The sequence below is a fragment of the Lipophrys pholis genome (assembly GCF_963383615.2).
Source record: "Lipophrys pholis genome assembly, chromosome: 6".
Lineage (NCBI taxonomy): Eukaryota > Metazoa > Chordata > Actinopteri > Blenniiformes > Blenniidae > Lipophrys > Lipophrys pholis.
In genome coordinates this window covers 29,390,435-29,413,407 of record NC_137629.1, presented here as the reverse complement: position 1 = coordinate 29,413,407, position 22,973 = coordinate 29,390,435, and the positions used below count along the sequence as shown (strand labels likewise).

Genomic DNA, 22,973 nt, shown 5'->3' with positions numbered 1-22,973 from the left:
AACAAAATATTCACTTTCTAAATGTTTTTTTCATTCAGAGAATTTCAAGATGTGTGTTTTTAAATTTGCAGGTTTTTGCTGCTCGCAAATGTTTTTGTAGAGAAAAGATGTTCCGTTCTGTTTCATTTGTGCTTTGATAAAAGTCATAACAAAAATGTTAGTTTACTTTTTTTTTTTGGGGGGGGAACAGTAAATGTTTGCTTCACTCCACCAAAGTTACAGTTTCGCTGACATATTTGTTCATGTTTGCTTGGTTTTGGTACCTCCTGGAATGTAAATTTGAACAAGCAGGTCATTATTGTACAGGAATAAGCTGAGGAGGTTTCTGTTTGAAGCCTGTCTTTCTCAACACAGAGCCTGAATTCAGTTTAATTCAGTTTTAGAGGATAAACTTCAGTGAGGTGTTGTCGCACGGATCAAAGAACACATTGAATTTGTCCAAAATTAGCAAACATGTTCCTACCAAAGAAATAAAACGGACTCAAAGCGAGTAGTAGAAGTAACTAAAGATGATGTGGTTATAAAAAAAAAAAAAAGTGTCCTCGGCCTCTTTGGGAAAATACTGCAACAGCTTGATAATTCTGGAGGTCAGATGGGTCGCATTTATGCTAAAACCTGAAATGGAAAAAAAAAAAAAACCCTACCACTGCCAGTAGCAAAGCTTTATTCTTTGTACCTGTATGTATGAATGTCAGCATTTTATACCATTAAAGATGTGGCTGCTGAGTGCCATTAAAGCTATAAGTTTGCTTCACACATATTAAAAGGAAATCAGGTCAAAAGGGCCCAATTTTTTTACATTTCTTTGAAATATATGGTTGTGACGATCTCACAGATATCTATCTGTAATGCATGTATGTCCTTTACGCCAGTGAAACAGTTTTAGGTTGGACAGTTTTGTGGATTGATCAAAATCAGCAGGAAAATCGTGACTGGATTAGACCGTTTTCAGAAAGGTGTAGTTTTGCAGCTTTTTTTTTTTTCCCCCAATGTTATACCTAAAACTAATTACAATTACCCTTTAAAAAAAAATCCACAAAACTGCTGTAATCCTTGCATATTTCCGAGCACAATATATAAGATAAAATTTGTGTTCTCTTCCAGTTCTGGGGACTGCGATGCATGTGATGTGTGAAGTTGTTTATCCCTTCTGTGTGCTGGTTCTGGTGGCAGTTACACGTGGTGCTCCTGGGGATTTATCTTTTGGGAGACACAGAATTTTATTTTGATGGTGCATTTTGCAAATCCCACTTGTGTGTGACCGCAGTTAATTTTAATTTTTTTTTTTGAATTTTCCATCAGAACTCTGTCAGGGAACCAATCCCATGTTTCTGGATTCAGTTTTCTATTAAAACAACACAGAGTTTTTTTTTTTTCTGGGTTATTCAGTTCTTTTGCTCTTGCTCCTTACTTGTGAATTGGTACAGCTGAATCGGTACTTCTTAGCCTGTCTAAAGTCTATGGAATTGACAATTAAATTTTTTATATATAAGATACGAATGCAGTTGATACAACATATTTTTTCCCGTCTTTCTTCAAGCAAATTGAGGCAGACTTGCTTGGTACTGACCACTGTCTTATAAGAGATTTTAAAAGTAACTCTGAGTTGTATTGTGCTGTTTTAAATAGTGTGATCACGGTAATTCCATTATTTTTAAAGTTAATTGCAAGATTTTCCCTCATTCAGTTTGCGAGCTCTTCTTCTTAACCCCCATGTGTTGCATGCATGATCACATTTTGCCCTTTTCTATTCTGTTTCTAAAAATACTCTCTCTCTACCGGATGTGATCAAATATTACTGTGAGCTCAAAGAATCCTCTGTATTTTTTTATACATGAGGACACAAATGAAGCCAAAAGGCGACAACTTAAATGGTAAAATTCTTAAATGAGGTAGTCTTCATATATTCTCGCCCAGCTATGGCGATATTTCATAAATACTAAACCCTGCCACACCCTTCCCCCCGGTAATCACAACTGATTAGACCTCTGCCTCCCTGTTTGCCACTTGCCCGCCGCCATCTTTACTTTTGCGCTCTCTGCCTAGCAACAAGCACGGGGCGCCATTTTGGACGGGGTATACAGGGCATACATCAATTTAATGTAAATAAATCCATTTCACCTTCAGATCCAATGAATTATTGTCTTGCCCCCCTGGGTTGCTGTTGTGCCATGCTCGGGTTGAGCCCCAGCTGCGTACCAGGAGGTGGGCTGCTTTGTCGCACCAGGTCTTCTGTTTTATGCATCATCATAACCACATATGACATCTTGCGTAACTTACACTGCGCAGCTCCCATACTTTTCCGAGGCACTCGGCTCCGGCTGAAGAGGCTGTGTCAGCATTGACTCTTGACTGACCAAGTGTGTTTTTAATTGGGTCTCTGGCTCTTTCCCTGTCCTCCCTAGGTCAAGCCAGTGGTGCTGTTTCTCCCCAACTTGCTTTCTTTTTATCCACCCCTCCGTGCCCCCTCCCCTTTCCTTGCTAGATCCCCTTGTTCCTCCGTCTCATCTATCTGTATCCCTGCAGCTCCTGGCTATCTTCACCCTCTATGGCTCCTCCATGATGGCCCCCTAATCTCTGCAACTGTGGTTCCATGGTAAGTAGGTATCCTACACCAGATTTTCTCCCCAGATACGTGGAACTTGACTCAAATATCTCCGTGTTTTTTCTTTTTTCTTTTCTGTTAAATGCCCCCCTCTGCACGGAAAATTGCAACAGCACATGGTAAACTCGATGCAGCTGCACTGCTGCTTTATTTTCATTTCTGCAAATCTTTTTTCATTTGAACAACGACCACCACGAGAGTCTTTAGCATCCATGCATCAGTGATTGTGACAATACATAATGAGTGCAATTGTAACACTTAATATAAATTGATTCTGAAATGAAAGACTGAACAATATATAATACAACTGTCAAAAAGATGAAATAGTGGAGTGGAATGAACGTGTTACTCATGTCACTTGCTCTTATCGACGAACATTAGTAAGGTAATCTGTTTCATGTCTAAGCCTGTGTTAATTTGACAGCCTGACAATTAATAAGCTTATAACGCACACACATCAGAAGCAGAGTACTTATGTAAGACAATGCAATCATTACACTGGAATGTTCGGATTGTGTGTTTACAAACCACAAAATGGTGAATAGAAAAAGTGGAGTCCCAGCACTCCGCTCTTATGATTTAACCAGACTGATCTTTCAGATTTTTTTTCTCGTCGTCATCTGCACTGCAGTTTTCTGATTTCAGCGGTGCCAACCCCCTGTGTAGTCCAGTCTGTACTGGGGCTTATTAAACTAGGCTTCTTTTCACTCCTCCCAACGGTCGCTCCACTGTCAACTTAAGCCCAAGCTCCTAAAAATACTTAGCTCTCTGGCTATTGTTACAGAATCTACCAAAAAATTGGTGTAACTTACGAGAGTATGGCTGAACAGCCAACATAAGGCTGATAGAGAGAAAGGCCCCGCCTATTCTCATATGCATATTTGTTAGCTCTTAAAAAAAAAGAAAAAAAAAAGTCTTTTTCTTCCCCTGCTCTTTTTCATTTATTATCCATGCCTTACATAACAAATTTTGACAGCTTCTGATGAGCCAGTTTTTGAGACGCTTGTATGGTCTCCCATGAGCTGGTAAGCTCAGGAGGTAACCACATGACTGACAACGATTGTCTCGCACGGAGAATAAACAAGCGACTGACAGCAAAAGTTTTTCAGCTCTGGCCTGCAGCATTTGTTGTGGCCTGTCGCGATGCAAAAAGGAAAATAAATAATATTTCAAAACTCCACATCTTTCAAAATTCATACTTTCAAGGTTTTTTTGGGAGTTAGAGTAGGTTGTGTGGGGTGAGCAGACCTTTGAAGATCTTTCAACTCCTGCAAGCTCCAGGCCTATGAGATGCACTGCCATCCTTTTAAGGGACTGACCATAACTTTGGTCCCCTTGCTTTTAATCCCTCCTCCAGACCCTTGTCATCACAGATCAACCAGTCTGAGCCTTAATGTCCTCCACTCACTGGCAAGGGCAGCTGGTAGCGTTTCATGCATGTGAAGAGCCATATGAATATGCTTATATCTGCACGTTGGAGCAGGAATTGATGTGCCTTTGAGAACAGTGAATGATCTTTGTGAAATTATCAATTGTGTTTTTGGCGCCTCCGTATAATGTCTCACATTTTTCAGGATGCTTTTGAAGCATTTGTTAGAAAACATTAGAAATGGTTTGATCATGACTCCTAAAGAGCACGCCGCTTTAGATTTGCACAAAAACGCACAACAAAAGGAACCTAAATGGCTGTTGTCTTTGCTGTCTCGCAAAAACGATCACCTTTCATTAGCGACAATTGTGTTCTGTTTTGAGATGCAGAGATTTTCTATAGTTTCTCGAATCTGTGTCGTTTGAGGTTAAACCTATAAAAGGGGATCACATTGATCACGGTCCAGGCTGTTTCAAAGCAGTGAGTAACCGTGAGTGTTTAATTTTATCTGTTGCAGTATGCATTGCGAGGTGGCTGCGTAATCAAGCTTGTGAACTCCACATCTGAAGGACGGATTCCGTGTCTGATCACATCCCTACTGAAGTCCATCCATTCGCAGAACATGGATGTGTCGGCGCACTGGAGCTTGCGTTCCTCGGTATGTGGCTTTCAAATGAATATGTACTGAGTAGTTTTCAGCTGTGTTTAGAGTGTTTGCGGCGGTGCAGGGCCAATCTCGCCGTTCAACTTCCACAAGATCACCCCGGGGCCCAACTTCACAATGATGGATGTGGGGCGGAGGGGCAGAGGAGGCCCCACACACACACAACCCAGGAATTCCCCATGGGTCTTTTCAATTACAGTTAGACCAAGCTTTGCACTGTGATGATATGTTGCATTAACGCTGTGACATTAATTGACTGGATAAATGTGATTTGGGGTGGTGTTGGCCCCAGAGTGAATGATGCTCTGTCAAAAATCAGCAAGAAGTGTGAGAGATTTTTTAATCAGATGGAATAATCTGAACAAACCAAAGAACTAGTGATGGAAATTTATTGTCGAACGCATGAAAACATAAGCACAAGCAGCATGGGAGGGTGATTAGCGACTAGTGTGGCTTTGAGAAACGCAGGTAATGGATTTAGAGAGTGTAATGAAATGTCCATTCATCATTTTCATCTTCAATAAAACAGCCAAACCTTGTACCAAATATATACTACGATATGATAATTACACGCTGATGTGTGAGCACATGGCTCTGTAGGTCTGTGCGTAGGCACTCGTGCATGTTTAACATCAAAAACATCTGCAGCGATTGTCTCGGGATCAGTGTTACGCCAATATCACTGCTGACTCAAACCTGTGAAGTTTGGACCTTTCTACAGATGACTTTCAAAAAGAACAAGGCAGAACTGATGGCATTTATTTCAGTCCACAGGGAATAATCCTGTTTTCAAGGTATCTGGAAGAGGCGAAGGAGCAAAAATCCTTTCTCTATGCAACAAAAGAGTGTGTCACATAGTTCCTTTAGGTCTATAACTGAAGTGGTATATAGCCGAGGTAATTAGCACATGTCCTCAGCTCCACTCCAGTTTCTGCACTGTTGCTGTCGTGAATGCCACAGTTTTTCCTTCGGTTATGTAATTGACAGAATTATGCAACCCATTTGTGTAACTGGGGTGCATCTCAGGAAAAGTGATCCGCAACGAAAAGAACATACTCCCATGGAAAGAAAATGCAAAGCATCCAGTGCAGCGAATACAAAACCTCACACCTGCTTCGGCAGATATCAGGCCAGTGATGCTCAAACCAACAACAGTTTGTCACACGTGCGTCAGAGCTTTTTGTCTGCAGCAGGAAGCACTCATGAATTCATAAACAGATTTGTCTAGGATTGCTACCAATTGATAAGAACACCACGAACTACATTCTGTACATTCGCTAAATGCAGTATATGCCACAGTACGTATGCATAATGGCCAGAAGCCTAAGAGAGCGCGAACACAAAGAACACAAAGAACACAAAGATCTTCTTATTACAGCTGTACTGTAAGTACCAGACTTGTTCCTTTTATTGTCTGTGCTTTACATTGTTGTAAACTCTATCCCCTTTAATCAACACGTTAAGTAAAGTTACCAGCCTGTTACATTAAAAAAATGTTGTAAACAGATCAGGAGCCAGCGTGGGCTGATGGTAATACCCGCATGTGAACAAGATGCCAGGGGCAACATGAAGTCGCTGACATAATTATCAATGCAGACTTTATTATTCATCGCAATAATAAGACAGGCTTTACTGTTGTTGCCTGTTGTAACTCGATCACAACACAGGGTGCCTGAGATAGTATAGATCACAACATGTCATACCATACCATACCATACCATACCATACCACTTATCGTACAATAAAAATTGTGGACCATATGAAATATCGTACCAGACCACAGTGGTTTCTTATCTGGAGTCCTGCCCTCTTGGAGAAGGTTCCAGAGACCGTGGGGTAATGGGGATGTAAGAATATTTCAGCAAAAGTCAAAGAAAGATATCTTAAGACACTTTCTAGAATCTACAGAAGATCGGTAAAACTGCCCATTGTCTGCTCACTGTATGTTTGTGTGCCCTTTGCTTTTGACTTCACTGTAATGTTTTCAAGAATCGGCGACTAGGAAAGGTCTCTGCAACCTTTCTAAAAGGAAAATTGGTGTGGCGCACCATTTCCATGCCATCTCATACTACACCATACCATCCTAGTGAATTTCACTATGACTTCACTTACTTATATTATGGGTTTAAATTTGTGTAAACTGTGTGTGTGTGTGTGTGTGTGTGTGTGTGTGTGTGTGTGTGTGTGTGTGTGTGTGTGTGTGTGTGTGTGTGAAGCAGCAGCGTGGAGGACTGACGTCCTCATGCATTCTCACTCACAGATCACAGAAGTGGTGGAAGACTGCTCTTTGATCATTTCTGTTTCCAAAATAATTTCCTTTGAACATTCCAAGTCACTCGTGCTTTTATTTATAAAGCCTATTTAGACAATCAAGGAGTTGAAAATAATTAGGCTTACATGCACGAGTGTGGACATGTATTCCCTTTCAATCAGTTAAAACCAGCTCTGTTAATTAAAGTTCTGAGCTGTTACTCTGCCCAAATAATTTTCTTATTAGCCACTGCATTCCTTAGATCTGTTGTCAGCAGAGCATATTTTCTTTTGGTTGTTCGTTTCTTTTTTTTTCCCGTCACAGAAATCCCACTGACCCATATAGTTGATCTCTTTTTTTTTAAAAAGCGCATACTATAGATTCCAAGTTAAAAAGAGTGAAGGCTCTATTATTAGTCCCATTTGAGGTGCACAGCATCCGTCTAGGTACTCCTGTGTGTTGCTGAATTCCCTGAGTGAAGGCATTACCATCTCATTTGGGTAAGGGTAAGATTACCTCATGCAACCACGCTGTTTTATCACAGAGTGTGTAGGGGAGCCGAGCTGTCGCTGCCTGACTGTTTACTCAGGCAGCTGAAGGCAGAGACATTCCAGATACATTTCACAAACATCACACGTGACAACTTGTGATGCCACCTCACTGATGTTTCCCTTGAAAGGTCTCTCACTAACAACAACATCCTATTGATCCTCGGCACCATTTTAACAACCTCCTCACACCCTCTCACACATGCACACCTGAGTGGGTATGGATTGAAAAACGTTAGCAGTTAGCCGCTAACTTCACCAGCACAATCCTTGCTGGGGTTGTCAATTAAGCGGAGTCACTGTGGGATCGGCCCCTCAGAGGGTTCCTGTGCTCGGGGAGAGAAGTGGTGGAAATCACCAGTGTAAACAGCAGCTCATCGCTCGGTGCGGAATTAATATGCAATGCTTACATTTTGTTCTTGATTAAAAGACCGTGGCACATGATGGGCGTCCAAATGAGAAATAAACTACTTGCAATAACATTTTGTTTAATTGGATACATGAAAGCAGCAATTAGTTGGAGTGAAGTCCTTTTACAAGTCAGTTCATCCACATTGTTTAGTTTTTTTTTTTAAAAAGGGAGAAAATGTATTCACTCTAGTTTTTTATTCGTCTGTATTTTTTTGAATAAAATCTTCTATAACAAAACAATTAGCAAATAATATCGTGCTAAATTTTTGGCAAAACTCAGATCTAAATACAACACACACACACACACACACACACACACACACACACACACACACACACACACACACACACACACACACACACACACACACCAACCTCACAAGATTTCTGCTCTATAACATGATGCCGCATCAGTTTCCAGTCATTATCTTCGTCGTTATATAAAAAAAACCAACTAGGTCTTTGTTCATGGGGTAAAACTAATAATCCAAACTCATAATGAAAACATTGTTTGTATACAGTTGGCAATGTTTTATTGGGGATTTTCTATATTCACTTTCCTCATGTGATGTCAATTCTTAATGTGTTGTGTTGGACTCTTGCGTGATAAGCGCAAAGTTTTATGGGGTGTCTCTTTTTTCACAATATTCACATATTCATGCAGAAGTCGTATATCCTTATTGTGTGTGTATTCTTTTGGTAAATAAATAAACAAACAAATAAATAAATAAATAAATAAATAAATATGTTCTGTTTTCAATAGGTGCAACTGTGCAATCTAAAGTAATTCAGTACAACCGCGCTTTCATGAATTCTGCACTCACAGACTCACAAATATATTCTTTTGCTTCATGCCACCAGAGAGTTACTCTTGCTCTGTGTTAATTTTGGGTTTGCTTTATTGTTGCGATGGACTGCTGTAGAGCGAGAAGGACTTCTCATATTTCTCGAGCCCTTTAACGCACATAGGAGGGGTGGAATATTGGAAAACCCTTCTCAATATAATGTGGCAGAACAAAACAGAAAACTATAGCTTCTGAAATAAACGCATAGTTCAATTGAAACTCAAACAAAGTCGACATACTTGACTGTTTAAATGCAGAATTAAGGCCAGAGCTGTTGAACTCCATCATATTAAATTGTAACCGTTGAGTATACGTCACTCATTGAGCACATCCGGTAACTTGTGAATCTCCTTATCTTTTTTTATAAACTAACTTTGAAGGAAACACTAAACTATAAAGAAGAATAGCTATGCCAGGTGCACATTTAGTAGTATTTCTTTTAAAAGCCCAAGCACTTTTAGCAAACCATCTCCTATTTAAAAAACAAACAAAAACTGTACGCTTGTCCACACAACAGTACAGCAAATGGTAGCGTCTATTTTCAAACACACCTACTATAGATCGACAACTGAAAATTGTGAAGTATGTGTGATCTTGGTCAGTTTAAATAGAAATATCTAGTTGGGAATACCTTTAAAACGACAGTTGGGTTCAGATTTTCAAAAGCATATTTTAGCTAGTGCCTTATGAAGGATTAAATGCAATAAAGTTCAACGGCACACCAACCTACAGCCTTGAAATGAACATGAATATTGGATCAATGCTTTCTTAAAATATTGTAACATTCATAAGTACCCTGAAGGTAGGTTAAGTTAGTTTGGCTTTTTATGGAATGTGCACCATTCGGTTTCTGTTGTCAGGAAACACACACACACACACACAAAAAACACAAAAACAAGATGAGTGAGATGTCATTTCTCACAGACTTCAGGGATAAATTACCTGCTACTTTCCAGCTCCACCTGTCAACAAACACCAGGTGTTTCACGCTTGTGGTACATGACTGTAGACACGGAGTGTTCATTTTGTGGCTCCACACTTTCAATCAGGTGATGTAAGTGTTGGGGTCTGAGGAGCTGGGCTGCGTTGCGTAGTGTGAAACGTTTCCTGTTGTGGAAAGTGGGCAAGATGACCGGTAGTGTCGCGCTGTTATTGCACCAACCTTACTCATCAATCAGAAATCAAAGCTTTGACAGTTGCCAACATTAAAGAGCTGCTGCTGGCATGTCTTCTGCCATGAGGTTTCTTTCTGCTGAGCATTTTAATATACTGTAGGTCTCAAGCAGCCTCATCAATGATCATGGAGAGGAGGCTGGATACTCCTGAGCCACACCAGGCAGAGTTCCAGTCTGTATTCATGCTGGAATATACAGTCATCAAATACAGTACAGCCGTGGACCACTCAAACGACTGAAGCGCCACAAATGTAAAATTTCTCTTTATCAATCAGCCAGGAATGCTGTTGGATTTCATAAAAGACAGATTTTCATAGGAAAAGGTAAACATAAGCTTAATTAAAAAGAGCCATGTCTGTAAATAGCAGGCAGACAGATTGCTCTGCCTCGCGTCGTCACACCTTCCTGAATATCCCAAATATTTATTCCCAAAGTAAAGCTTTTACCTATTGTTTGCAGGCTGTGTGCATGTTGCCTGAAGGCCTTCAGACTTTCCTATTCCAGGATGATTTGGGGTTTTGACATCAAATATAAACTGCACATTTAAAAGAACAGAAAAAGAAAAAAAAATCCAATAAAAGTAACCAAAATGTCACAGCTGCCAGTTGCAGGCTGCATGCATCAAAAAAGAGAGAGAAAAAAAACTTTTCATCCTTATTCCACTCATCTGCATTTAGGTGTGTTCACCATGTTTTCTTTTTTTTTTTTTTTGGCTCCTTTTGGGATTTTGACTCAGGCAAGATGTCTGTTTATCTGAAGTACCAGCAGAACCTCACCCGACCCTCTTTTGCATTCATATTGTGTCTTTAAAATCTCAAGGAAGTCAGAGTAAACGATCATACTAACTGCTGTAACTCTTTGATCTGCTGCTTTAACCACACATTAATAATCACATTAGGCTAAATGTAATTTGCACCCACCATCATTTAATTATCACCTGTAATTACATTTTTCTGGCTCCTCATTTTCACTCAACGTTTCATTAGGTTAACACATTAGATATGAAAATGTTCATTTACACTGACATGTTTTGAAATTAAAAGTGTGCATGTTTTCAGACATTTGAATTCAGGGATTATTGTTTTGCAGATGAGCCTGTCCTTTTTGCTATTACAGGTCATGCTTCCCTATCGGGAGGGAACCTCCAAAATTGGTCCATGCTGCTTCCCAGCGTCACCAGCGACTAGCGCTGTTCTGCGAGCGTGGCGTCTCTCAAAATTGAGACTGAACCACATAACAAGTCCCTCGTTAGACAAAATATGTGCAGCATAGCATGCATGTTTTATGACGTGAGTGACAAGACGTTCTGTGCTTGCGCCACATCTTGCAGCAATGTAGTTTTTGCCTCTACCAGAGTATCTTAATTCCTGCACGTAGACTGTGATTTAGCCTTTTTTTTTGTGTGTACCAGGACATGTTTATGGGCTAATAGGCCTTTGTTAGTAGTACTCTATTTATTTAATACAATTGTAGTGTGAACAGAAGGAATAATAAACAGGCTGACTAAACATACGATTCTTCTTTTGGGCTGAGAAAACCCTGTGTAAGGACACAAAAGGGGGACGTTTCCACCGCGGAAAGTAAATTCTTTTGAAGTGGAACTAATCATCTGAGGGATGGTTCTCGTTGTCCTAACAACGCAGCTGAATTGGAATGAGCCTTCTTTTTTGTGGAAGATATGTTTTCTTTTTTTCATTCAGAACTGATGATGATAGTAGTTTCACGCCCTGTCCACCCACATTGTCCGTCCAAACTTCTTTGCAGATAAGTCTTTACTTGGAGACGCCGAACACACGGCGGGTGACTCTTCGACTGTGACGTCAGCGTCACTTCTCTGTCTCCCAGTCTTTCTCTCCTTTTTAATGCCGTTAGAATGAAAAGGGAATCTCACAGCAAATCCTCGCCAATAACAGTTCTTTCTCAGTGTGAAAAGATCAAGTCTTAGACTACCCCTCCATTGTGATGTACCATCTTAAGATAATATTGCTCTAATGTTTGAAGTTTTAGATGCCCAAAATCACATTAATGCTTTAAATGAAATACAGTGAACGTTTTATGTTAATGTCAAAAAAAAGAAAAGAAAAAAAAAAGGAGGATATTTGAAGTTAAAAATACAAACATTTTCCTTATTTAAATACTGTGATATGTTTCTCAGTGTGAGGAATTGTTAAAATATAAGGGGAAAAAAATAGTCAAAGGACTGAGTAATAAGAGGATTTAAAACTTAAGATCCCTTATTTTCTATTCTTGAATATCTTGTGCTCTGCAATAAAAGCCAATATTAAAGGTTTATATGGGGACATCTCTGTTTAACTCACTTTTTTTTGGGAGTCTGAACTGCAGGATTTTTGTTTTTCATTTATCTGCTTCACATTTCTAAACTCATATTAATTATTTCTTAGAAATGAAGATCCGAATAATTGGGTTGTTACGTTTTAATTGAAAGAACATAGCTAAATGCATAAAGGGCTTTATTCTTCTCATGGTGTGATAAAGGTCAAATTATAAACTGGAAGAGAAAGAGAAGAGAAAAGAATAATCAATGAACGTTGACTTTTGCATGCTTGAGTGTCAATCACACAACACAGGTCTTAATTACACCTATACAGAACAATTTACATTTCTTAATATGAATTGTCAGCCAGAAATTTATATTAAATAGGGTAAACTCACACCTTACACACATCCATATATACAATATATATACTGTAATGGGCATCATTGTAACTGCATGCAAACAGCTACAATGGTCCTCATATTTAAGTTTGTTCATGTTTAAAAACCCCGTAACCATTTGACTGGACTGATTAGATCTTCTAATAACTCACATCTCTTTTGTCTGAACTGACAGGACGTAGCTGTGGATCCTGGGTCTGCTCATTTTCCTTCAAGGAACTGAAGAAAAAAAAACAAAAGGTAAAAGGTAACTTTGGCCTTCTGACCTCGGACGGAGGGAATTCCAATCTCTTACTGTTTTAAATCTTTGTCCTCACACAAGCTGTATAACTTTGCCTCTCTTAAATTATAAACGGTTGGCCTTTCTGCTTCTCCTATAGTCATCCAGCCGTTTTATTGTCTCAGTGGGGGTACAGGGTTCAGGCAGCAGTCATCGACCATAACAGAGGTGAATTGTTTTGGTGAAGCGTCTTGGTTACTGTGCGAACTTATCAGGCTGCAAGAGGGCAGAAGTCAAACACAGAGTGGATATTTTCAGGGCAAACGTAGGTTTTACTACCCGGACACAAAGAAACCAAATCTCTTATTGCCAGTGCGAAAGGTTTTAAAGAAATAAACAGATGATTGTCATGGTGTGGAGATAATTCCATCTACTATCTGTCAAACTATGAATTAAGATTGAACAGATACGTTTATCTCAGCCTTGAGCTCATAAGCCTTATTTTTGTCATTTGTGCTATTTCATGATTGTTCAAACCTTGCCTACTGAGTTTTTGTGCTGATTATATATGCAGACTTAGAAGAATGACAGCTATATAAAGCGACATTATTCATAACTTTTCTCATAGATGATTTATTAATTGAAATGTTGCAAAAGAAAAAAAAAATATGCAAAAGAACAACCGGTTCCTAGATTTAAGTTATGTCTTAAAATAGTATAGAAATATACGCATTAAATCAAACTGCTTTTCACACATTAACGATAGTGAGCTGTTGGTGGCAATGTTACATATGCAGCTACAAATTGAGCAGATAAATTAGGCTCGCTATGAGTTCATGTTGAGGTATTTGCATGGGTGAGAGTCAAGTGATAAATGAACAAAGTTGCTCTCCCTCGGAAACAAACTCAAGTTCTGCACAGATTTGTGCTCAGCAGTCATAAATCTGCATGATGTTCGGTTAATGCAGCAGCTCTTCACAGTCCAATTAAAGCGAATTTAGGCTGCCGAAGCCCGATTTGGCAGCAGTGTGCTCACTGTGATGTCACACAGGGGTGGATCCCTGGTTGGTGTGACAAGAGAAGACAACTCTGTCTTCTATCTGAGGACAATAACAGCAGGATTAGCCTTGACTCTTCTTCTAAAGGGCAAAACAAATGTTGGGAAGATGGACCTGTTTTGTCTCATCACCACTTGCCTGCTGTATCCTGCACGTTTCTCTGCTAAAGCCTCGTGAGCACACATACTGAATAGTGCAGGTTAAGGCAGGACACAGCAGATAAGCTCATGACACACTTGAATGTAGGCCATTTATAGCTCCTGTTGGTTAGAGGGAAATCAGCTTTTTGGAGGATACAAACTTAGTATTCTCAAGGCACCTCGTTTCTTCTCTTTCCCCCCAACAAGAAAACGGCTCAATTTGCAGTGATTGAGAGCTCGCTGTATCACCCACATGGATGGAAGAAGCTAGAGTCCTGAAAATGGAGAATTTTTACACGAGCAATGTCCCTTAAAAAAAAAAGATTTTTTCTTGACATACTGATCAATCAGTAAATTTTACATTATAGGTTTGGATCCAAATGCAGCTTGGCTTGCTAGTATTTTTGTCATTTTACGTGCCATGCGGTAGCTGGTTGCCATTGTCATCACGGCAGACTGGGAGCCGGGGAGAGGACGCCAGCGCTGTGCCAGTTGGCTCAAGTAGTGAAAACACAAGGCAGACACTGCACAATTCTCATTTTCATCGTTCCAGACACGAAGGTCACTTATTTGGCAACTACAGTTTCTGTGTCCTGCTAGTTACAAGGCAGAATCTATGGAGTCTATACCATGTAGCGTATGTATTCATAAAGTCCCTGCTGTAGACATAAAGTCTGTCGTGTACATATTTATTTACGTGTTCGATTTTATTTTTTTTGTGGACAAATTTCAAGTACTAATTTTCCCTTTTTTAATACGCAAAAAAACCTTGGTTATTTCTGCAGGGTTATGTAACTTCTGCACCACAGTGATTCAATAAACAAATTGAAAAGTATTCATCAATTTTAAGAGTTTAAGCCCCTATCAAATAGAAAATAGAAAATTGCAAATGGTGTAAATCTGTTATTTTTTTTCACGATTTCTTCAGATAAATTGAGGTAAAAACAAGATACGTTTGTTCCGAAATTGCTCATTGCAACTGTTTTGTGAGTAAGTTTATTCCTGATGGCCTAATTCTGTTAAAAACAAAGAATGAAAAACACACTTTATTCTTTGCTATTCTCGATTCTTTGAAGCTACTTCAAATTAAAAAGAAAAAAGAAATGTGTGTACCTTGGATTATTGTATAGCTCTACCAGTTTTAATGCAGTGCCTAAGCCTGTGGATCTATTCTCTTGGTGGTGCTTTGCTTAGTAGACAATAGTCCTGCAAATATCAGGGGCCAAGTCATTATCTTCTGCTCAGCAGGTGTAGACATTATTGGAGTGTTGAACTAATGATATGTAATGAGCTCTCTGTGACACATGTCTAGCCACCTTACTATCATGGGGCCCATTAATAGATAACAGCATCGTAATTAGCTTTGCTGGGAAGCCAAACCTGAGCTTATAAATATATCAAACAACATTTTAAGTTGTGTTTGTGCACTGTTTGCAGTTTTACATTTCATATGTTTCCGTATTCTCTCTTGAAAAAGTGTGAATTGTTTTGCTTTTACGATACTTTGGTAAGTGAGGTTATACACTATCAAGGTTAGAATACTATTTAGAGTATATGCACTATTGTCAAATCTCCTATACAAAGTGTGCACATATATAAATGTGTGTAACTACTTTTATTCTAAAGAAAAAGAACTTATTTCATGACCAACAAAGGGATGAATCATTATTGGTAGTGTTTTCAGTGTGCTCAGTAAATTGAAAGCCCAGGACACAAATACATGGCTGTCTTAAAAATTTATATTGGAAATGGTTTTGATGTTGTACCCCACCGCAAACACTTTCAGCCTTCTGCAGGTCTCCTAGCAACAGCAAACAAAGGCAGGACCCATCTCAAGTTTCCCGTGGAGCGGCCAGTCCGGCGTGCCTTTGATCTTGACTGGGAAAATAGCTGAGTGGGCACTACTCGCATTTGTCTTTCATTTACTCCGGCACCCCCACCCCCTCCCAAAATGTTCACTGAAACAGGCAAATCTTCATCTGTCCCCAGCAACCAATACCCCTCGTGGATAATCAACCATAGCAGGGGGAGTCATTGAAGCACTGTTTAGCTAAAATTGGAGGTTTTTGTCTTGGAGCATGGCTGCTACCTTCAGTAGACTATCATTTGTAGTTCGAACCTTACCCATGATGGTATTTAATCTATTGTTTTTATTGTCTCCAAGTAGTCTCACTGCTGAATTTATCAACTTGTGCCCCATTACTTTGAAAAGAAAGCCTTTATGAAGACATGGCGCATCCATAACTTTTCCTTTTCAAAGTGTTTTCAACTTCGTGAACTTGGTCCGAACAGAAAGTACTGTTTGTTTTCCATTAAAAAAAAAAATAAACTAAAACTGCTTGCACACCACAGCTGATGTAGATCTTGCAAGTCACAGTGCTGCCACAGAGTGGTCTTATTTGAGCTCCACATTAAATGAAAACCCCCCCGAAAAAAAACCAACATTCTGAGCACAGAAGAAAAAAAACATTTAGGATTTATTTCTGAGTGTCTAATGATGCTCCCCAAGTAAGTCCCAGGAATCAAAATCAAAATAACTTCCTCATGCTATACATACACACAACAAAGATAGAGAGTGCAACGCATCTAAGAGCCATTAAACGTTATCTCAGTCTGCTCTGCGTTCATCCAAAGTAGCTTTGACAGCTTGGAAGATTAAACAAATTGAAGTGTTACACACAGTTTTGGTGTAATTTACTGTAATTGATGTTTCTATCCGGTGCTGGTGCCTTCTAAAGCAATTGCTTGTGTTTGTTGGAAGACATGCAGCCCAGTGGGGTGTATTGACTGAGGCTGTTGACTAATACTGCTGTATTGGCATGTTTTAAAGCTCTCCGATTGTTTGACTAACAGACTCCTCTGTAAAAGTGAAAGCACACCTTGCGCACTGCAGGCAGTCAAGGTATGTTTTATACTCTTTTTACACTTTGGCACCAAAACAAATAAACCATTGGGTCAACAAGTCATTGTCTGTCCGTCCTGGGCCTGAAACATTTTGTTGAAATATATGTTTAAACCCTGTATAGCAGGGGTGGGCACATGAAAAACTGTCATATGATGCTGGGTAGATCAGGATAAAGCCACAAGCATGAACTGAAACTCCAGTAACTGAAGCTGTGACCTTAAACATACAAGCCAAGCATTTTATTGGTCATTGGCACTCATTTTCATTTGATCCATATTTACCTACTGCACTCGTGGACACAGTGGTTAGAGCTTTGGCCTAATAGCAAGAAAGTTGTGGGTTCAAAAACGGGCCGGAGCCTTGCAATGTGAAGTTTGCATGTTCTCCCATGCTTGTGTGGATTTGCTCCAGATACTCAAAAAACATGCATGTGAGGTTAAGTGGTCAACCTAAATTGACCCTAAATGTGAGTGTCTGTGTTTTTGTCCTGTCAACCGGTCCACAGTTTATCATGGCTCCATCGCCCGTTACCATGCACAGGATATCAGTTGTATAGAAGATGGATGGATGGATTTTATTACAGTCCATACATCTTCTGTATTTATGTGTACAGTGGACGATTTACATTTTTAGTCAAGCTACTTCCTATGTAAAATCATGATTGAAGGTACCACTAATTATAGCTGTAAGTTCAGTTGTAGAGACAAGGCATATGTTCCCACCTTGAAATGTAGCACAGTGGAAGTCTGGAAATAGAAACCCCTCAAATGTGTGCCAGGGACAAAATGAAGTACATGCAAGGTATTAAAAAAAAAAAACAGCAGTGATTTCTATTGAACTGAAATAACAGTAGTGAGAGAAACAAAACAGTCAAGTCAGCTCTGAGTTAAGATTATGTTATGATGCAAAGATCGAGAAATAAATTCAAATCTTAACAAACAACAGTGAGAATATTGTATTCAACAAAGTTTATTAATTGTTTGATTTTCCCCTCCTGTCGTAGCACTTATCCTCTTCCGCAAAATGTCATCTGAAATTTAGCAGATGTGCTACTTTTCCGTAAAAATGGATTTAAACACACAACGTGCAATTAATCCAAACACTCAAATAATTTAACCTGACGTTGTTTTCTTAGCTAGAGCCTGTCAGTAGTGCTTGTGTATTATTTTTTGCGTCTTTAGAAAGTAGGAACAAAACAACAACCAGATATTTCATCTGTTATAGATGCTTGGCTGTGAGGAGCTGGTTCCTATTTTGGTTTGTCAAAGCAGAGAAGGCGCATATTTACACATTCCTTCCAGATTCTCCTATTGAAGCAACTTAGGGTTTTACATGTACAAAATGTTGAGGAAAAATCTGTCCCACCTATGCTTTCAGTTGCCTATATCCTTCTCTGTAAACGTTTCACACTCAGAAGTCTTATTATTCAAACACAATACAGCCATACTGCTCAGCAATAAACACAATGCAGAGGGAAGCCAGTTTACTTGTTTTCTGACCTGAAAGAGACAGAATAATGATTATTTTCACATGCATTCTTCAAGAACCCTTAAGTAAAACTGTTATTCTGGGAAGAAAAGGGAAAAAAAAAACCATTTGAAGTGGATCTTTTTCTCTCTCGCTTTCTCTCTTACAGAAACCCATTAGAATCCATTATAGCATGTTTATATATAGGATGTTTCTGATTCAGAATCCTGCGCAAAAAGACAGTTATAGCATCAAGTATCATCACATTACCCCTGACGAAATATAAACCATGCCTTCATGCTTGTCTGCACCCAACCCCACACTGAGTTGCATCCCTCTGATAACCGCACGTGCCATCTGACAACAATGTTGGGGTGGAGAATGTATTAACATCACCCTGAGCCCAAAGCATGCACTTTTACTGACACCCGGATTCATCCATTTTGAGCAAATCAAATACAGGTGTCCTGAGAGGTACTGTATCCTGGAACCAAATCAGTGCTCAGCCTGAATTCAGCAACAGTGTGGGTCCATTTATTTTCCCAAGAGTATCATTTCAGGGGTTTTTTTTCAATGAGAAAGAAAAAAGCCATTCTGCAAATTACTTGTAGAGTTTTATTTATTGGGGAATTCCTGAGGATAATAATGTTTCCTCCTTGGATAACAAACACAGAGTGCTGTTTTCAATATAGAAGTGGTTAATGACACTTGTAGTTCAAGTGTACTGATTTGTGGTGTGTATAAATAACAAAAACATGACTCCGCTGTATTAGATGTGGCATACACTCAAGAATGCTGAGGGCTGAGAGCTAAGTGCCGAGGGCAATAATACGGATCAGTACTATGAGCGATAAACAAATGTTTTACACACAATTCTTGATTTCACCGCTTCCGTTTCACACACCGAGCATGCCCTCTTTTTTCTTATGCTGTGTCGACTTCACTCGAGATCTGAAGCTGCGCAAATAGGATCTTGATCTAGATTATAGTGAGTTTTAATATCGGACGTTATCCCCAACTACTTTACATGAGAAATGGTTCTTTATTGGGTTCAGGACAAACTTTGGATGATTAAAAACCGAAACCATCTGCATGTCTAGACACGTTATGTGAGAAAATGTTGTACTTTGGTTGAGCTGACCTTGTAATTCAAAGCCACTTGTTGCTTTTCAAAGCTATAGTTCCAAGTCCAAGTATATCGGAAGAATATGCATTCATTTTTATTGCATTTATTTTGGAAGACTATTTTGTCCTTGTGGTCAGCTCTCGGCAGTCCAAAAAGCGGCTAAAGTGTTTCTGCCCATTTGATGATGATTTGGCCCCAGACACAGTCGCACCAGACTGCATGGCTTCATTTTTGTCTGTGAAAGAGGATGTTTTAATGTGGAGGTGTTTAAGAACACTTTTTGTGAAGAACTTGAGTGGTGAAAACCCACCCACACTCTTACAATTCATGATATTATCAGTGTAAGTCATCGAAACACAGGCTACTGTTAAGTTTCAATACTTTGTTTTTACACTTGAAGTTTTTTATAAAGTTGTCTAAAACAGTAAAACACTATTCCATCTATATGACGGCTAACACAAAATACTTATTATGTTCATAGACTTTGAAATCATCTGCGTCCTGATTAGTTGTAGATTTTGTGACACCAACTCTCAAGTGATTTATCCCTCTTATTATTTAATGTTGGTCTATATATCCAGTACTTGTCATAACCTCATATTTTATCTGTAGCGCAATGGATTTAATGTCCTCAATCAATCTGAATGGTTTCCACTGGATCCTTGGGGTATATAAGGCATGTCTATTTAGAGTGATGCAAAGACATGTTACAGCATCTCAATCTGTTAGCCTATATGCTATGTACACTTGGAAGAAGTCAGTGTCTGTTTGTGCCATATAGAATTATCACCTCTTAACTATATGACATTTCTGGAGAGAAACAACAATCATGGCACAGACGGAGTGGGGGTGGGGTGGCATTTGTCAGTGCTCTCATTGGGGTTCAAAAGTAGAATGTAAAATGTCTGTCTTTGTCTCGTCCAACACATTTTATTTTTGTAACTGAGAAATCTGTTCAGGGACCCCAACATTTTTTCCAACTGTCAGGGTGTCATTTGTCAGAAAAAAAAGAAAAAAAAAAGAAGTGAAACTGAATTGCCACCCCCAGTCCTTCTGTATGTTGTGAGGTTATAGCTGTTTCGAACATGCAAGGTGGGGGTGTGTTCGGCATGTACACGTAACCGGTCACCTGCCTCCTCCTCCAACACACACACACACACACACACACACACACACACACACACACACACACACACACACACACACACACACACACCCACGCTTCATGACCATGAAGTGTGTGTGCCTCTGACACCACTGTGTCGCATAGTTTAATCTCTCATCAGTGACAGTTGACTTTAAAGAAGCTGAGCCCATCTGCCTTTAGACTATTGTCCCTCATCATGGAATTATTAACCTTCACGGCAACCTCTTGTTCTTCAGTTCTCTCATTTCTTCCTCTTCCTTTTTTTTCTTCTTCTCCTCCCCAGAAGCCTGCACAGTGACGCCGTCAAGCCATTAGCGAGTCCCTGCACTGATAATGAAGCCACAGAGGTGGTCCGAGCCAGTGTGGCACGGGAGCTTGAGCAAAGGAGGAAGGTAGATTAGGATAATTACCTGGCCATGGGGGCATGATGGAGAGAAAATGTCTCACTTCCTGCGGGCCTTGATCAAGACGGAGCAAGGCGCAATCAGGTGTGACTACTTTTCCTCAAAACAGAATGAAGATTAATCAAAGGTCCAATCATATTTAATGGTCGACATCAGAATTAATGTTGAATTTTATAGAATATTTAGCTTTTTAAACAATTGATTTTTCATCTTTGTATCTCTCACATCCTGTGTGTGGCTATTTGTTGTCTGTGTACTAGGTTTCTCCCAAAAAATCATAAGGACATCCTAAATATCCACACTCCTGGAGACTTTGAAGAGCCTATGAGGTCAGGTTTTAAATTATGGTCTGCACCCACATCAGGCTTTCTCTCCCCACTCCTGTAAATCCATTTTCCACACAATGCATTTCAAATCAAAGCAGCGTCACCATAACATGCCTTAGGAAACATTAAGCCATAGTGCGTTACTTTCATGTATGATAGCATAGCCCCTGTATGCTTTGATGTGCTCACTTTTTTAATGCTTTATTAATAATAACACATTGGCTCCTCACACACCAGCGTCAGCTTCTGGTGCTCATTTCTCTCCTCCTGAACTACATCCTTCACTATTTCCATGCCTCAGCTGCTTTATCCCTCCCCAGCCCCTGAGCCTTGTCTCAGGATTGGCCTGTTTGTGTTTGGGAGGGGGATTAGGGGGAATGACATGGGCCTCAAGATGAAGAGAGTGACACGGACCTATCGGAGGGCAGCGAGTACACAGCGCTGCAACACTATTGGTTGCTGAGGAAATCGGACATGTCTTCATTTCTTCCAGTCATCCTCTCTGAGTGTCTAGCTTTCATTTCCTTGCCCGGGGAGGGAAGGCATGAAGGGGGAGGTTGGATTCAGGATTGGAGTTTCTGTTTGTGAGTGTACACGTGTGCATTCTTGCAAGTTGTGTGTAGTCAGCTTGGAAATACAGAGAGATGAGCATGTAAACACTGATAGCCCTCACCTCCTCCAAAGCTGGACAAAATACAAAGCAGCCTGCGCATTTCTAGAGTAGTCCCAGATGAACGCCGTGAATGGGATGTCTGATTCATACACTTGCAAACGTCCCTAATGCTTTCTCTCATTGTTTCAGGTTAATCACTGGATGTTTTATATTGCTGTTATCGACAAAAGTACCTCAAAACATGGAATCCTTGGTGTGCACTTGTCAATATTTCCTTTCTGACAAATTCAATATAATGTTGGTAATTTACTGGATCTTTTTGCAGCCCAACACAATCATGTGTAGACGCGCACAAAAAACATCTCCTGATCAAATTTTGCTGTTATATGTTGTTTTGTCATGTTCATTTCTGATGCTTCTTCAATTTCTCAGCCATGCTGCATTATCGAATCTTGTTTTTTTGTTGTTGTCGTCGAATTATCATTTCATCCCACAACTTCTGCAGGACAATTTCTCAAGTCATTCATCTGCAATCTGTGGTTGTGTTCTGTAAAAGAAATAAATATATTAATGCACTGAAATAACTCACGTCTGTCCCTGGTTCTTTCAAAACATTATCTGTGAGCCACATTTCCAAAAGCTCTTCACTGACCTGCATGTGTTTCATTTGTCAGGCATGCTTTTCTTCTCATGTGTGCAGTCACAGCAATTATTCAGTGTTATGCAATGTTTAATATACAGACTTGACAGCATCTTACAGTGGAAACCCTTCCTGAAGCTTGCAGCATGGAGGCTGTGCCTGTTGAGTTTGTTGTACACCAGACTGTTCTCAGTGTTCGCCTGCTTGTCAGGATGCAGCCAGTTGACTCTGGCTGTCTCCACAGTGATATGACTGGGAGCAATGGGGCTGGGCCCCAGCCGACTCTCTCCTCCTCGCCCATAATAGATCTCCGAGGTCTGATGGCCCTCTGGGGGCACCTGGCTCCCCTCCCTGCCATCTCTGGCTGAATCGATTGCAGAGGC

The 22,973-nt window shown here is 39.9% G+C and overlaps 1 long non-coding RNA gene across 1 annotated transcript in view; it reads left to right on the top strand.

Annotated features, from left to right (window-relative positions):
• Window positions 1-22,528, top strand: part of LOC308111195 — an 80,519-nt gene extending 57,991 nt beyond the window's left edge. Inside the window, exons 3-7 of the long non-coding RNA XR_013935433.1 lie at window positions 2,527-2,596; window positions 4,492-4,632; window positions 12,720-12,784; window positions 20,891-21,095; window positions 21,272-22,528. This is a non-coding gene — a long non-coding RNA (uncharacterized lncRNA). The remainder of the gene's footprint in view (window positions 1-2,526; window positions 2,597-4,491; window positions 4,633-12,719; window positions 12,785-20,890; window positions 21,096-21,271) is intronic.
• The last annotated feature ends 445 nt before the right edge of the window (window positions 22,529-22,973 follow it).